Below are 18,537 nucleotides of genomic sequence, written 5' to 3' on the forward strand. Positions count from 1 at the left end.
CAGTTGTCTCTTAGAGACTATACTGAGACCAGCAAATCACTTCTTATAGGACAATGAACAGCTGCCCTACGTCAGCTTTCATTCATTAATAACCTGGGCTAAATTTGAACCTGTGGCATGAAAGTGAAAGTCTCCTAATCTCATTACTCATCATCTGACCCAAATGGATCTCTGTTAAAAATATATTATCCCAAAATAATTAACAAATAGGTTACCAAAACCTTAGAATTTAGTTGTGCATTTTGGTCTATAACATGAGGTAGGCTGAAGTGAACTTCAGATTTCACCTGGCTGATGTCTAAAATAAGGATACAGACCATTCCTATCATGACACAAGGTATAGGAATCTGTTCCCACACTTGTAAAATGAGTGGGGCCTAGCAACAATACACCTACTGAGTTAGAAAATTATATTTGGAACACTGCATATTAGTAAACAGCGTATACCTCTCAACCTGCAATGCCCCTACTGGCTCCCTTTAGTAACTGCAGCAGCAGTAGACAAAGGCCAGACATGTCTGTTGCCCTATAAACCAAGGTGCTCAGAAGCACATACCCTTTCTAAAGGAGACACCATAAGATCCACTCTCAAGCTAGAGGCATCTTCCTGGGCTCTCCCTACTAGGCAGCAGGTCTGAATAATTACCACATTCTCATTTACAGCAAAGAAAATGGAAATAAAGAGATTGAGTGACTTTGCCAAGGTCACAGAGACAGTCTTACAATTCAGGAGTTCTTGGATTCCAGTTATGTGTTCATACTACACTTCTATTCACCCACTGAAAGCTAATCAACAACAGGATACATTTTATTAGTTATATGCAGGACACAGTGCTCACTTAGTACTATTTGAAAAGTGACATTTTATGCTATGTAATTTTGATATTTGTTTTTTAAGTAGTTGTGAATTATGGGCCATCATCAGGAAATGCTGAGAGAGGAAAAAGTCACTTCTTTCCATCAGTTTGTCTCTTTTAAGTTATCAAACTAACTGCACAGCTCTGTCACTGGGTCCTGCAAAGTCTTCTCTTTCATAAATATATATATATGTATCTTAAGGTTAGTTACTTAAATTTGTTTCTGTGGGCCTTCTTTGGCAACACATTTCATGTGGTTAGTACTATTTAAGATAAATAAGTCTGAATTCCCAGTTTCCTTTAATTTCCAAATGTTTAGATTGCGTGGCCTGGTTATTGAACCGTTTTACCAGAATGAACATTTGCTCTATTTTACCGACTCCCTCTATATTCTTCATATTTTTACTCAATCACACTGAAACCTTCATTTCTGAATTGAGAATAAACTACTTCTTTAGCCTATTGTCAAAACAAATATTCTTAAACCCTGGACTCATCCACATTACCCTACAATTCAGTCTCTTTAAAGGCAAATAAATGGCTCTGAAATTCTACCAAAATTCTAACCATACTGCTGTCAGAAGTTTACTGCAGTCATACACTTGACTGATTACTTTGAGGATTTGTCTGCAATAACCCCTCAATTTCTTTTCCTAGTCAGTATGCTGAATAACTGTTCTGTTTAATCTGTACTCTCTATTTTGGGTTGTTACCTGCAAACATATTATTTTACATTTAACGACATTAAGCTGTACTTTCCACTTAGTGACCCAGTTATTTAAATGATCCAAATTCTTTTGAATCTAGTTACAGCAGTTTGATATATAACAAAACCCCATTATTTGTTATATTTATCCTGTAGATATAATCATCTAATTTGGATATTTCACATTCAACATCCTCATCCAAATCAATTACACATATTATAAACAAGAGAGGTTCCCAAACCAATCTCGGAGGTAAACCCTTTCCATCTAGATGAAGTAGCCAACCTCAGCCAATCCCATTTATTTACCATTTTCAAAGACAGCTATTTCATTCTCATATCAGGACTGCTTACTATTACCAGTAAACGTTAATGTAGAATCTTACCAAATGTTTTTGGTAAATCAAAATTCACATGCACTTCCCATGCACTTTATGAAGAAATATCTGTATAAAAAAGTAGCATCTTACCAATGGCTAACCTAACATACTTACAACTACATTAGCTGCTCTGAACAAATGTGCTCATCAAAGTATTATTTGCCTAAATTTCATACTAATAATACGATAATAGATATTATCTAACACAAGCTAACATTCTAGACCCAGCACAATCCGGATTCAGACCAGGACATGGAACTGAAACTGCATTAGTGGCACTGACAGATGATCTTCTCCTGTCAATGGAGAGAGGACCGGCAGACATTCTCATCCTCCTAGCCCTCTCTGCAGCACTCCACACAACTGACCATGAGGTTCTGCTGTCAGATCTGAAAGAGGTGGCTGAGGTCCAGAGTAATGCACTAAGTATACGGTGACACTTTGTGCTGGAGATGTAATTTCCAGCTGGAGAAGACAACCCCGTGCTAGCTCTGAGCAATCTAGCACACTGAAAATACGTGACTGGCCCATCCCATCGCTCATGCCACTGTGGCTGCACTTCTATTTTTAGTGTTGTAACTTCATTAGAGTTAGCACAGGTATGTCTCCACAAGCTGCAAATTACACCTACAACTCAAAATGTAGACATACACTGAAATGGTTTGAGTGCTTCCCATCAGCTACCCAATGAGTAGTGATGGGAAACTGCACTTCCACCACTAGACCCCACACTTGTGTAGTTTCACAAGGATACTCTCTCTGATCCCTTTCAACATCTACATGAAATCATGAGGTGAAAGGGTCAGATGACATGAATTCAAGTGCCATCAATACGTAGATGATACACAGTTCTAGCTGTCATCACAGATGACAATACCCCTTCCACCAAGATCGCTCAGTGTCTGGATGAGATCAGCTTATGGATGTAGTATAGCTGTGTGAAGATCAACCCAAGCAAGACTGAGATTGTGATGCTGGTGGGCAGAGGAAAATATTTTGAGGAGTTTTCAGCCACAGTTCAGTTTCCTTTGGCAGCAGATACACACCCACAGTTGGTGAATTCAGTCTGTAGACTAGGCATACTCTCAGATTTCTCAGTGATGCTGAGCAGCATCTGTGAATAATGCCTTCTTCAATCTCCACTTGGCTAGAAGACTCTGTTCCATCCTGGAGGACGAACACTTGGTCTCAGTTATCCATGCCTTCATCACCTTTGGCTGGAATGCAATATACCTGGGAATGAAGCCTTCAGTATTTAGGAAACTGTAACTAAACCAGATTGCTGGAGCAAATCTCAGCAACACAGGCTACTGTGAGCACATCTAACCTGTCTTCTACTGTCTACCCTGGCTTACCATTGAATTTCAAATCAAGTTCAAGGTCTTGGTCCTTATCTTTAAAGGTCTCAATAGCCTGGGCCCAGGATATCTAAAAGACAATCTAAAGCTTTGGGACAAACACTGTAACTATGCTTTTCTCTGGCACAGTGGAACTCTCTAGAATAAGAGTAAAGATAATCTGGTGGTAGATAGAACTTTCTCTGGGGGCAGTCTGAGACTGGATTGAACTTCCCCAAGAACTAAGGACCATCACAAACCTCACTACTTTCTGCTCCAAGTACAAGACACATTTATTTGACCTTGCCTTCTCTAACAAACATATAACAAAGTATATATTTACAAAATAACAACAAAAACCAACCCTCCAAACATATACCAAAGTAAGACACTCCCTTGCACACACTTCTCCCTTGGGGGAGAGGATGAGAGAACAGACAACACATTACAGATGTGGAGTCATGTTGCGTAATGCACTACTGGAAGGCGCTCAGATATGACTGTAGTAAGCACAGTATGAGAACCTAGATAGAATAGAATAGATCTAGAATTGCCTGATATTGCCAGTTCTTAATGGCATTATTTTAGAGGTACCATAAAAGGATCTAACTAGTGATGGTGCTCCCCAAATAAGTGTCATTTGTGCTGCTCCATAATCTTACATTTTCCATGCCTATGTGTTTGAGCTACTCTCTAAAACACGAAAAGATTATATCAATGGGACTTGGGGTTGCTCAGCACTTCTGAGTATCAGGATACTTATTTAGGTGTCTAAATAAGGACTTAGGTGCCTAAATTTAGGCAATTAAGTTTGAAAATGTTGATGATGGCTCTAATACATGTCTTATTTTAGATCCCCATTTACTTATGTTCCTTTACTTCAGAAATATGGAAATATTAATATTGAAGTAATACAAACTGACACAAAATTCCATATAATTTACCATTTTAAATACTTTTATTTTTTTACTGATACAGTGCCTTCAATAGAATATTATAATGAATTAATCTTCCCAGGATCTCTATGATGTAAGTATTATTATCCACATTTTATATATATAGAAAAACTGAGTGACAGACAGCTTCAGTGACCTGAACAGACCCTGGATCACTCAACTCCTAGTATCATGCCTCAATCACAAGACCATCCTTGCTCTTTTTTCCTTCATGTCACTCATTTTGAGTCTTTTCACTTTTACTGTAGAAACAGTGACTACCAACAAATTAATCAAAACTCAAATGATCCCCAGCTTAATTCTGTCTGAAACTGTAGTCACAATTAATGTTGAGGTGCAAACCAACTTTAGGTCCTGTTTACACTACTATAAAAATTATATGAGGAAATTAAAAAAAACAAATTTCAAATTATGTTTACCTAGCAATGTGGCCATGGCATAATTTGATTAAAGTATTTTTGAAAATAGTCCATTGAAGTCTGAGAGGTGCGACTGCCCAGGTATTCTGTGTTTTATCCTCCTCTACCTTCCTAATATTTTATCTCTCCTCTCCAATCATACACTGCCCCAGCTCTGAAGATTTTTTTCTTTCCCAGTTTTCAGTCCTCATAAATCTGACCTGTCATTACAGAATTTTTTATATAAGATAAGACTTCACCAATTTCTCTTTGGAGTAAACTATTTAATATCCTTTATGTAAGACATGTGTGTGCAATCAATTCTGTGGTATTTGCTCGTATTACACACAGAGTGTTCATCATTTTGACAATTTTTAAAAGTTTTGGAACACCATTTCACTTACGCATTTTTGGGGGGTAAAAAAGATTTATTTGATGGTTAACTTTAGAACAAGTTATCTGCATTAACTTCCATTGTTTTGGCATAAAGTAGTTTTGTGTATTTTATTAACAACAGTGGAGACATGATAAAGGATGTAAGCACAAACCCATGAATAGTCATAACTGGAATCCACAGTACTCATGTAAAATAATTCATTTTTGGACGTAGTTTGAAAGACATTTGCCGCAGACTAGTTTGGACATTTAAGCTTTATTACATATCATGATGTCTAAAAGGTTGTACCTGGATATAACATTTATAATTCCTGGAAGACCACATAGCTCACTGTAAATCATGTACAGTATAAACTATGTTGTCAACATGATAGGAATGATATAGTGGACATTATTTTTCCTGACCACTAGCTAAAGCTTTGCATGATGCTTAAACAAATCAATTGAAATTAAAAAGGGAAATCTACTAAACTTAGTCTATCTGATCATGTAAACTGGAGAGACAAGTCGTGGATTAACGATGGAAGTTATTATAGAAAATGTTAACACATTTTTATAGAACGTCTTCACTCCAACTTTCTCAATCTCTCCTCAAAATTCACAGAAATCCTTCTCTTCCAAATTTATGACATTCTAATGTACTTTCTGCCTCCCTCCAAGTGTAATCTGCTCTCTGGCGGATACCTGCCTGGGAATAGTTGAATCTCAACAAACATCAAAAATGTACAGAATTTCTATAGCACTGTCCAGCCAAGGATCTCAAAGTATTTTTACAAACATTAATTAATTAAGTCTCCTGAGAAATCTATGAGGTAATATATTATTATCCTCACTTTACGTATGTGAAAAATATGATGCAGATAAAATGATTTGCCTAATTTCACACCAAGCTTATAGAAGAGACAGATGATGCCTTCTCTGCTTTCATTCACCATTCTTTTTCTCATCCCTTTCCCTGACACACCTCAAGGATGGTTTTGCACTCAGCAGACCTAGTTATCTATTATTGGATTTCAGCAGTTCTAGCAGTCTCTGCTAAGCCCAAGCTGACTCAAAATCTTGATTACTTTTGTGATTCTCTGTGTCAAGGGTGTATTGCATGTAAGTGATCTTGGTAAAGTGTGAGACAAATTCAACTGAAGTCAGTTTTTCATCCATTAGAGATCACCAAACTTGCCAAGATCCCTCTTTGAAATTCATGAGATAGCATCAAAGACATGTAGAGTAAAACAGTGTAAAATAGCAAAGATGGGTAGGAGGCTATTGGATGAACAACCAATCCTGGATTGCGGGGGGGGGGGGGGGGGGGGGGGAGGGGAGGGTAACAGTCCAGAAGGGTACAAGACCTTCAAATAAAAATTAGGGCTTAGTTACATGTTGAGACAAAAAAAATATAAGACATTTCAGAACTTTTCCCATTCTTAATAAAAATCCCCATGAATCATTTATAGTTAAAGTATTTACTTCCTTCCACTATATGCTTCCCCTAATGTCTTATATTTTACATTATATCTTTCCTTCTCCAATGCTGGTGCTCAGGGCAGAAACCAATCTCTGCCATTCCTCTCTGTCATTTGCTGCTGCTTCTATTTGCTGTAAGATGTTGAGATCAGCTATTCTTCCCTCCCTGCTCAGGTTTCCTCTTAAGATCTCTTTCAGGCACCCTCATTTTCCCATATCAGTTGGTTACCACTTACCAGTTTCATGTGGGAGTTTGTGTATTGGCATCTGGATTATGTGCCCCAAATATATTCAGCACTTCTTTCTGTGACTTTAATGCTAAAGTAGGACATGACAACCAAGGTATGGAAAGAGCAATGGGGAAGCATGGGTTGTGAATCATCATCCAAAATGGCAAGAGACTCACTGAATTGTGGTTCCAAGTACCCTGTTCCCTCAACACATACACAAAAATCAGATTGCCCACATCTGCATTAGCTCAAAATTCAGGTAATCTGTCCAAGATGTAAGAGCATATGGAATAGCAGATGTTAGCAATGACCACAGTCTTCACATTGCTAAACTGAAATTAAAATGGAGAAAGATCAACTTTAAACATAAAATGGTACCGAAAATCCACACTATAAAACTGAAAATGAAAGAGTACTACAAAAAATTCCAGCCTGAACTAAGGAGCAGGTCGGAGGCACTGCCCAAGACAGAGGAAGGTGAGACACTGACTGGACCTGAAGAAAAATGGTCAGCGTTCACAGACAATGTAATTCAAGCTGAAGCAGTGACAGCTGGATAGCAACATAGAGCAAGAATTGGATAAACCAAGAGACATGGCATCTTATGGAGGAAAGAAATGTACTAAAAGGTCCTGAATGCTAAGACCAATGAACTATTGGAAAAAGCAAAGAAGGGGTATTAGAAAACAGACAAAGCAGCAAAAAAGCAATGCAAGGAAAGAGAGATGGGGACATGCTGAAGATCCAGCTGCTGCTATGATAGGAAATCACAGAGCTGTTTACTAAATGACAAAAAACCCTGTGTGGAAATTTTAAAATAGGACATGGGCCAATAAAAAGCAAAGATGGAAAAATGTTTACAGCTGAGGTAGTACAGAAAAACAGATGGGAAGAGCATTTCAAATACATCCTCAATAGACCCCAGACCCACCGCAGCACAAGATTTTGATGCAACATGTGAACCTGATCAATTTCACATTAACATCAGTCTGATAGAGATGTCAGAATATAGGCTGCAACCTACAAAGCGGTGGGAGATGATAAAATTACAGCAGAAATGCCAAAAGTACGTGATACCACCATCCTATTGAACCTGATGGAGCTGTTCAATTAAGTTTGGAAAAAAGAACCCCCTTCTACCAGTAGAAACACTGAATCATTGTCAGAATATCCAAAAAGGGTGATCCTACTGACTGTAACAACTGGAAAGGAGTTATGCTACTCTGTATTGTTGGGATAGCCCTCTGCAGTGTGACACTACACAGGACGAAAGAGTCAGTGCATGCATAGCTTAGAGAAAAATAGGCTGGATTTAGGGTCAAGAGATCCTGTATAGATCAGATATTCACAATGATATTCTATGGTAAGGACCATCATGTAAGAATATATAGAATTGCAAGCTCCCCTCTTCATCAGTTTCATTGATTTTCAAAAGGCATTTGACAACCTGCACGGACTTGCATTGTGAAATATTCTTCAGTTCTATGGAATCCCAGCTAAAGTAATCAACATCATCAAGATCATCTAGAGAGACGTGAAGTAGTCTGTAAGGGGGAACAGCCAGACAACAGTGTGATTCAGTGTAGACACTGGCATGAAACAGGGCTGCATTTTATATTCACTGTTGGTTGGCATTGCAATACACTAAATCACGAAGAAATATACTAGTAACACAAACACTGGTATAGCCTGTGTAGATGGCAAACATCTAGAAGACCTGGACTTTGATGCTGATATTGCACTACTGAGTGACACTCCTGAAAAATTACAAACAAAGACAGACACACAGGTAAAAATAGCAGGACAAGCAGGACTCAAAATTAGGTATGCTGAAATAAGCATCTATGGAATCCAGACATCAAGTAGTAATATTACATTAGAAGGCAAAAATATTAAGGAAGTTGAACAGTTTACCTTACTGGCAGCACCATATTGGCTAAAGGAGCCCTTAAGAAGGAATTGACATCATGGATAGAAAAGGTATCCATTGAACTTACTGAACTTAACAACGTGTGGAAATCAAAGCTATACAGCACCAGAACAAAACTGAGAATTTTCAATTCAAACATATTCTTGGTGCTAACATACTATGGTGAGAGCTGGAAAGCTAATAAAACACTACAGAGAAAACCAGACACCTTCTAAAATAAGTGCTTATGAAGATTATGGGCACTGGCTGGAAACACTTCATGTCAGGACTCAGGCCTGCCAGGTCCCTAGACAACATCCTTAGCTGCTGTACCCCACCAGTGGCACACTGAACCACCTATCAACAGTCTTAACACTAAAGGCCTACAGATTCACAGCAGCCATGCCTCAGGCTCCTGATTGGCTGGACAGACTGCATTCTCATTGGGAATCTGGACTATATAAAGGACCCAACAGGAAGTGGAAGCTGTCTGAGCAACAGACCATTGCCTGCTGGTCGCTGCCTAGACTGCCTTGTGGTGCTGCCCTGTTGTGCTGCCTGACACTACCTTACCACACCACTGCCAAGCCTGACATGTTGTTCTGCAGCCTCGCCTGACCCTGCCTTACCACCTCACCCAAACTCGCCTCCCTAACCTGTTGACTTGGCTCCTTGAACTGGATCTTCTGCCTACTAATGCCTACATGAACTTTAACCATTGCCCTGGAATGCCTCTGATACCTGTTGACCTCCAAGCTCCAGACCAGTTGCGCACATTTGACCGCTTTAGACTGCCTGCAGCCAACTACATTACCCCTTGATCACCTGCAAAGAAATCTGAGAAATCACCATCCAGCAGGTAGTTTCCACCAGAATGTCTTATATACACAAAAATAAAACAACAAAGAACCAGAGCATTTTACTTCTAGTATGGCTGGATTCCCCCCCTCCCTTTTTTTAAACTAGGTAATTTTGTACATGTGAAATCTTTTAGATCAGACTATGCAAAATTGCTTACAAGTATTAGCATTTTTGCTATATTTCTTGAAGTTTAAAATCATAGAAAATGTTTAGTCTTCATGCATAACTCATTGATATGGACACAGCAGCAAAATGAGGACAGACACATGCATGGAATTAAGCGGCAGGCCACAACTTTTATTGAACTTTAACACGGGGAATGGCTCTACCTGCCCATCACCTATACTTTCCTATACAAGACATTAAATTGGTTCCACTGTGGGGGTTATAGGGCTCCTTACCATATAACCCATAATGTGAGTTAGGCTCTCTTCAGCCTATCCCCCAGGACTCAACTCTCTCTGAGTCCTAGCATCCTCCCTGGCCCACAGGGGAACGGAGGGTGCAGCAGGGTGGGGACCTTGGCCTGCAAGGATCACAAGATCTGACCTCAGAGCACAAAGGCCACAAGATCGCATCTTATCACATGAGCTCAAAGTCCATCACCAAAGTCCCAGGTCTTTTATCTCTGGGAAATGTTCATTTTATTTTCTTAACTGCACTGGAAACTGAGGAAAGGGGGTGCCAGCAACTAGCTTGGTTGCTCCCTACCCAACTATGCCACCTGGAATCACAACACCTGCCCAAACCTTGGCTGCACGTGCCATAGTCATAAGTCAGCACCTCCATCTGACAGATATACGCTACCATCCCTGAAAACTTCCAGCCAATTGGAATGGATGTCCCTATGCTGAATCAATGAACCCTCCTTTCTTAAGGAATATCTTGGTGACCCCCTTTCTAACTTTCTTTCTAGCCTTGTCCACATGAGCTGGGTCTGCTTCCAGCCCTTGACTGTCAGTGAGTGCAGAAGTGGTATGAGCTGATCTCACTGCATGCCCCTTCTAAATGTAAACAGCTTTGGCCCTGAAGCCAAGCTAAGATCTGGCTGCTGCTCTCTTGTGTGCCCAATGCATTATAGGGTGCCTGCAAATCCAAACCCTGCATATGCTCTGGGTAGCTTCTGAAACAAACCAGCACATTTGGGTAGTGACATTTTGCCATTCCCTGCCATCTTTGCCATAAGTCCGGTAAAACCCTGATTTCCAGTGCCCTATTGCCTGCACATGCCACAGACCAAAACCCTCTGCAGCTGCTGACGTCATTGCCCCAATCCTGAAACAATGAGAAACAAATTCACTCAGTCAAGACCACAGTAGCGCAAGGTTTTTCTCAGTACCATGCTGAATTGGTACCTTGTCAGGAAGCTACCATCACCATGTATGAACAGCTGGCCTGGCTGCAGGCATGAAATTTTTAGTGAGGCTCTTATCGCCTTTAGAGGGCACAAGGACTCCTCTGCACATTCCCTCAACACACATAAGCCCCTCTTCCCTTTTGGTCTGTTTTTTGAGTACAGCAGAGGGACAGAAGCAGAGGGACAGATAGTTGCACATCTGTTACATTTAACGCACACTGGACTGTCCGTAGCTGCCGTAGGCACCAGCTCACTCACTCTCAAAGCGCCAAAGGTGGCAACAACAAACGCTGCCATAAATAAAACGGCCTCGCTCCCTCAGTCACAACCCCATGCAGAGCCTTTGATAATTCCAACAGGGTTTCCAGTATTATGGGGTAACCTGTCATCCCTTCGGCACTCACCCCTCTTGGACCACCTTTTAAGAGTTTCCACACTAGGAAATGTCCACATGGGTCTGGGAAACTTTCCTACTTACTCCAAGAGGATGGGCTCTCTAGGCGGCCAGAGATAGTGAAGGAAGCCCACTCACTGTGGGTCAAAGGCACCACATATTGTGACAGCTGGTGTGTGGATATGGGCCACCCACAATGAATCCCTTCCCATGCCCTAAATTCAGTGTAGTCTGAACGACTGGCCTTACAGGCTATGATAAATGAAGAGGGTGGGGGAGTAGCTCCCTTTTATGACTACAGCCAGCCAGTTAGCTATAAAATCCCTGTTAGTAGCTGTTCTCTATTTGCTTTACCTGTAAAGGGTTAAAAAGTCCGTAATTAAAAGGAAGGGAGTGGGCACCTGACCAAAAGAGCCAAAGGGAAGGCTAGAACTTTTAAAAAATGTGTGTGTGGGGGGGGAGACGGGACTTCCCCTTTGTCTGTCTGTGTTGTTCTCCTGGAGAGCAGAGACAGGGCTGGAACTATACTGTAAAAAGCTTTGGGCCAGGTATGAAAAATCATCAGACCATATCTAGAAACTACTTATTTGAAACCCGAGATATGTAAGTAGATCAGGAAATGTCTAGGAAGACACGATTAGGTTTATCTTTTTCATTTCTTTATGGCTTATGGTGCTTTTGTTTTGCTTGTAACCTTTAAACTGGACCTCAAGAAAGCTAGCTTGATGCTTAATCCCTGTACTTGTTTTTTTGGTTTAAATCTAGCAAAAAGCCTAAGTTACAGATGTATTTTCTTTCTTTTTATTTTTAATAAAATTTACTTATTTTAAGAACAAGATTAGATTTTTCTGTCCCTAAAAGGTTTGTGCATATGTTGTTTAATTAGCTGGTGGTAACAGCTGATTTCCTTTGTTTTCTTTCTCAGCTCTTCCCGGGGCGGGGTGTGTGTGTGTGTGTGTAAGGCCTTGAGGGTACCCCACAGGAAGGAATTCCCAAGTGCGGCTTCCTGGGTTATCAAAGGGGTTTTGCACTTGGGTAGTGGCAGCATCTACCCATCCAAGGTCACCATGAAAGTAAACCCCCAAACCTATACCTTCTGAGGCAGCAGATTGTACCAGCAGCTCAATCTTGAGCAACCAGTCTGAATGTCATATCGAAACCCCCATTTAACTCTTCTAGGAATCTTTCCCACACTTCTAAGTCATCCGTCATTTTCACTGTCATTCTGATAAAGTGGTGGGGTTTTCTCAGTCCAGAGGCAGACGTCAGAAGAACACAAAATGCCTGACTGGGAGCCTTCACAGACTAATTAATGAAGCCTCACAAAACCCCTGTGAGTTAGAAAAGTACTATCCAATGCATTTTAGAGATGGATAAGCTAAATGATCATGAGAATAAATGAACTTGACCAGGCCACGTAACAAGTCATTGGCAAAAATAGGAAGAGAACACAGGAGTCCTGACACCCAGTTCCCAGCTTAAGCCACATTCCCTTGGTAAGTTTAGACGTCCCATGACCACCTATAGCTCCCTCCGAGTAATTTTCTTTGCCCCTTTGAGAGCCCATCTGAGGGCCCTGATCAATTTCACTTTCTCTGTAGGAAACCTAGAAACCCCAAACAATCCAGTTCAATGTTACATTTTGGGGCAGGGCCTTCTGGTTTTTTTTTCTGTGGCAAGTGGGATCCTGAGATCCTCAGCTAGGTTCTGAAATGCCTAAAGCATGTACTTGCAGTTGCCCCTAGTCTTCCTGCACATAAGAAGCCATCAAGATTGTGCATGAGACTGTCCTGTTTCATGGGGTGCTCTATCGCCCATTCCAGCAGGGAGCTGCATCTTTTCAAAATGACACCTGACTTTATCAACATATCAGTGGCTTTCAAACTGAAATCCTGGGATGCACTGGAAGCAATTGGAATGCAGACATGATGTTGCATTTTGTCAACATGCCCTGGAACTGCAATCCCCTAACTATGGCATCAAATGACAAGTATCTCTCTGAACACAGCTGGGGGTCAATATAATCATTTTACCAATGAAGACCTAGGGGAAGGACAGGTGATGGATAAGCCTATATTCCCTCTTCACCTTCTTCAGCAACACACTCAAGGAAGACATGCCATTCTGGCATTAGAACATATGGAGGGACCTGCCACTCTTCCTGCTGCCACCTCCAAGGTGATCTCTGCCCTTTCTATATGCTTTAAGTCTTTAGTGGACTTCAAGTTCTCTGCCCAAAAGCAGCACCGCATGCCCTTGTATGGGCTGTGAAAACGGGCCAAAAATCCGTTCCATAAATAAGCTATGTCTTTTTTGCTGGGGTTGTCCAACAACAAATCCCACAACCCTGTATCTTAATTGCAGAAGGAGCCTTTTCTATGGTTACTACCTCTCCCTGTGGCATCTGCTGAAGCACTGGGTCCTTGCAGATCCCCTGTCCCACAGCCCTGTTGGAACTGCCGTTGACCCATATAACAGGAGAGTGCACAATGCTGAGCCCCTGCATACCCTACAGCAGTGTTTATACCTGCCTTATGAACAAAACATTTTCCATCATTAATGCAAAATGCACATTAGCTTTTATATACGTATTTTGAAAAGGAGGTTTTGGCATTGGCAACCCACTGTCTGTGAATACCAGCTGGGCAGGGTGCTAAGGAGTCATACCTCCAGCCAAAGTGCCTGGTCTGTTTTACCCCTTTACTCCTCTGCTGCCCTCTGTTATAAATTTTCAGTCATGCCTTAACCATGCTACCCCAACATATGGAATCAGCATGGAATCCTGTCTGTCCAATAGTGGATAGACCCCGCCCCCTCATGCTGGGACAGAGGTGGGAGAAAGAGATGTGAACCCCACAGTAGGGCAGAGAGCCTCCCCCACCTGGGGAAAGATGCCCCAGAATCCTTACCTGCATCTCTCTGAATCTTAGGACTGCTGTTGCTGCTGCTGGAAGCTGGTGAGTAACCCTTTCTCTGATGGAACAGAGCTGAAAGAAGTGACACATGGCCTCTGGGCTGGGCTAAATCCTGGGAGCCGGGGAATGCTGGCCAATCGGCACCCCTCTATCCCAGCTGGCTAGAGACTGCCAGAGACTCCCAGGAGGAGGAGCTACCTATTGTCCTTTCGGGAGTGTCCCCCTTTCACTGCTGGCCCCATCAAGTTCCCACACCCGTTGTTGCAGGTGGGTGGCATTTTTTTGATGTTTCACACAGAAGGTTTAGAAATATTGTGCTTTTGTTTCAGCACAAACCACTTCTATTCTAATTCTAATATAGGTTGTTTCTAAAAAGTAAGAAATTATATTTTCTTCTTTAATTCAACATTTAGTTGGTTTCTATGACATACAACATTCATAGTTAAAGTTATGAAGCTTTACCTTTGTGAATCTCAACATCTACTGTCATTAAATAATTATTGTCTGGCCACTGAAAATTTAAAGTTTAAAATTTAAAATTTAAATTTAAACTGGAAAATATTGTAAAAACTCACAAGTCTGCACAACTGCGAAAAATTATGAGTGATAAAAATCTAAAAATATGCCTTAAAATAAAGATTGATCTTATCCATCAAAGTGATCAAAAATAAAAATCCAATTCTACCATGCCTATTTATAAATATTGTAAAGATATAGGCATGGTAGAATTGGATCTTTATTTTTGATCACTTTGATGGATAATATGGATCACTTTGATAGATAATTGAGAAGACAGCAAATAACAGAACCTGTCAATTTGGTGCATATTGTTATAGATGCCTGGTTGATATAACTATGGCTTAAAAATTAACTAAACTCATGCACTCCTAACTACATAATAGAAATTTCATAACATACTAAAAGTCATTTTGAGTGTCAATCTGAATGTCTGCCATTTTATGTTCCAGATTTTCTGGTTTTCTCAGTCTGTACTGTGTGCATTTTCTCCACATTTATACTATGAAATTGCAGTGCCAATAAACCTATGCACATGTACTTGTAATAGAAAATGTGCATTTTACATTCTTTCTTCATAACATGTTGTCATGTTATATTGCATGTGTTTATTCATAACACCTCATTTACCCTAATGAAAAATCACTTATGGGAATCAGTTTCCTTTATTGGCACCAACAGTCAATCTGTGCACTATTTTATTAAAAGCAACAACAACAATAAAAGAATGGAAAGATAATGATGTCATTGTCAGATGAATAAAAACCACATTAGAAATACTGGCTGGAGTGCTGTTTTAGGTTAGATCAAATTATTAGGGGAGAAGTTCTGGACTGTGTGTTACACAGTGTTTTGAAGAGCTGTTCTCAATAAACAACTATAATTTCTTAGAACAAACATAAGCGACAAAAAGACTGCAATTTTAAAATTCAGATCTTCCATGCCTTTATTTATGCTCACGTATACATTTTAAGTAGACTTGAATGTCCTGTGGACAAAACTATATTACTATTAAAAGGCAAGAAAAACAGATATACTTCAGTAACTCTTATAGTATACATGTGAACAGCAGCTCTCCATAGGTGAAATCTTGGTCCCTGTGAAAAGCCTGAGTAAATAAGCTGTGTTCAGGGAGTTTCAACAGGTCTTGGGGAGGGGAGGACGAGAGGAGGAGGAGGGAGAGACAGAGAGAGAGAGGATGAGAGAAAGAGAAAATCCCTGCCCCAGGCCTCAGAATTCAACAAATTCGCTTCAAAGCTGCTGTGACACTCTCCTTCCCCCAAGTATCTGCTGTTTATACATAATCATAATCTAAATTCTAGTTTAACAACATTTTTGTCTGGGAATCTCCTTAGTTGTTACTGATGTTGGTGATGGTGGTTGGTATTTTTTAAAATCATTATTACAAAGGGTGCTTTGATGTTTTGATCTATATTCTTATTTTTAAGATAATGATTGATTGTACCTCTGTGAAGTATTAATGTGGTCTAAACCTCTGCAGGAATCCCTGCATAGTTTATATAATTATAATACCTGGAATCCTTGTGGCTCATAAGTTTTGTGATGGTTAGTACATCTGCAGCCTGCAACTACAGATATTGCAATGAGGTTCTCAGGCACTGGGAAATTCCACTGTCCCTCCCTTGCTTTCTGCTAAGAGCCTTGGCAAACCAGGCCTCACAATTACCATAACTGAATGTGAAATTACTACAACTATCAAAGTAAGTACATATATAACTGGGCAAATGCATGCACAAATACCAAACTCACATGGGCATTTTTTTTAATGGCACTTTGTGTGCTGTGCTAAGGGATACAGTACAATGGTCATAAAATCAATATTATGCTGGTCAAAATGGGGCAGATGGCAACTCGAATTAGTATGTAATTCTCTATCCATCCCCAAAGTAATGCCATAAATCGGCTAACAGGAGTAAAAGTGGTACTATTTGCACCCTCCTCATGAGACTACTCTTATATTGTGTTTTGATGTACCTTCGCTACCCCGGAGGGTGAAATAAGCAAAAATCTCATCATTTTTCTTGCTTTTTCTGTGTGATTTCTATAACATTGCACTGTACTGAAAACAGCAGCAGTGTGGTTGTATTCGAGTCTTTAACAGTTGTGCGCTAGATCAAAAATAAGAAAGCAATTATCTATTCTCTATTCTGACTTTTTTCTATGGAAAGCAGTGAGTGAATCCCTGGGATTTAAAAGATTCCATTGAATATGTAGGGATGCCTCTGGATTTCTTCAGTTCACATTAGGGTTTGGTGAGGTTCTGCACTACTTCCTATGATTTGTTTCCACTTCCTGCTCTATAGCAATCAATGTGTTTTATCCTGTGTAGGGAATAGATTAGCCATCACAAATAACCTCCAAGGTGACAGTGCTGGACTACATTAGGGGCAATGTCATTTGAAGGATAGTATTAGGGAGACTTATCACTCAGGGACAAAAACTGAAAGAAAAGGGGAGAGAGCAGACGGAAGAGAAGAAATGAGGCAGAAAAGAGCATAGAATATGATAGAGAAAATTGCATGAGCTAAATCAAGATTAGGCCTCTCTAATGGGTCTCTGGCTTAGAAAGTCTACCTTCCCGAGAACTCATCAGGCGTATACATATTCTGGAGTGGATCCCTGAGATGTCTTTCTACACTGTTCAAGGAGCTTCCTATTGGATTGGAGGGATGGAATACTAAGGAACCAGAGTATTAACCGCACTTGAGCAACTATTTAAGTCTGTCTTCTCTTGCAGAGAGCTTTTGTGGGAAGTGAACAGATTCAGAGAAATGGAACCCTTGATGCAGACAAATGAGTATGAGTCCCACTTTCTCTCTGAAATATCACCCCAAGTATGGCTTGTTTGGCTGATGTGCTCTTCTGCAATAACTTAGATGGATGCAACACCTCTGGTCAATCTTATGGCATGGATAGCTAGATACTCTGTGAGAGAAAAGGCTGTGCTGAGTTCAGATGCAATACTTGTTACACAAGATGCTAGGTCCAGTTGAGCTACTTGATCTGCAGGATAGGAGAGGCACATACATGAGAAATCAAGAGCAAAAAGAACAGGACAGTGAAACAAAGGGAGAGAAGAAGTAAAAGCTGAGGGAACAGGAGAAAAATGACAGAAGAGAAAAATGGAGAAGTAGAAGAAAACAGGAAGAAAAGGGAAGTAGAGGAAGGAAAAGGAGATAGAAATCCATCCTGTGAGCAGATCACCTCTAAGCAATCATTGTCATTAGATGCTGACTGAAGAAGAGGCAACTGAGGCATCAGAAATTTGTCTTGAATAAAGGCTCGTAAGCACTCAAGTCACTTTTGAAATGGGATTTAGGTTCTTTAGTCACTTTTACTCTTGGAAATTTTACCCTCTGCCTATTTTCCAAATATTTTCTGAGGGAGAATCCTTAATATCCTGGGATTGACACTCCAAAACCTCTAAAAAAATCCATTTATTTTCTCAGCATTGCCAACTCTGCTCTGCAATCCGGTTTCATTTTGAACCAATGAAAGTGCCTTTCATTTTAACACCGGCCTAACGAAGGGAGGAGGGGAAAAGCAGTCTCTAAATGTGCACTTGAGTTTTCCATTTGAAAACTCTTTATGGGCGTGCAGCTCCTGAATTTCCAGCACTGAAATTACTGCAGAAGATACACTGTGAAATTGACATATTATGCAGTTTCAGCTAATAAGGGTTTTGACTAGAGCATTCTTCAATCCTTCTTCCAGAAAGGACACAGCATGGTAACACCACTTTCTGAAAAGTAATTCTGCAGCGGAACTGTGCAGAATAGGAACAGAAGATGGTAGAAACTACTCCAAAACTATTATGGACTTGTAGATTTGTTCTTAGTTTTG

At 40.3% G+C, this 18,537-nt stretch overlaps 1 protein-coding gene across 11 annotated transcripts in view; it reads right to left on the bottom strand.

Annotated features, from left to right (window-relative positions):
- QTMAN (queuosine-tRNA mannosyltransferase) overlaps window positions 1–18,537 on the bottom strand; it is a 364,313-nt gene that overhangs the window by 143,246 nt on the left and 202,530 nt on the right. The gene's annotated exons all lie outside the window — the stretch shown is intronic.

Source organism: Caretta caretta, chromosome 11 (genome assembly GCF_965140235.1).
Source record: "Caretta caretta isolate rCarCar2 chromosome 11, rCarCar1.hap1, whole genome shotgun sequence".
NCBI lineage: Eukaryota > Metazoa > Chordata > Testudines > Cheloniidae > Caretta > Caretta caretta.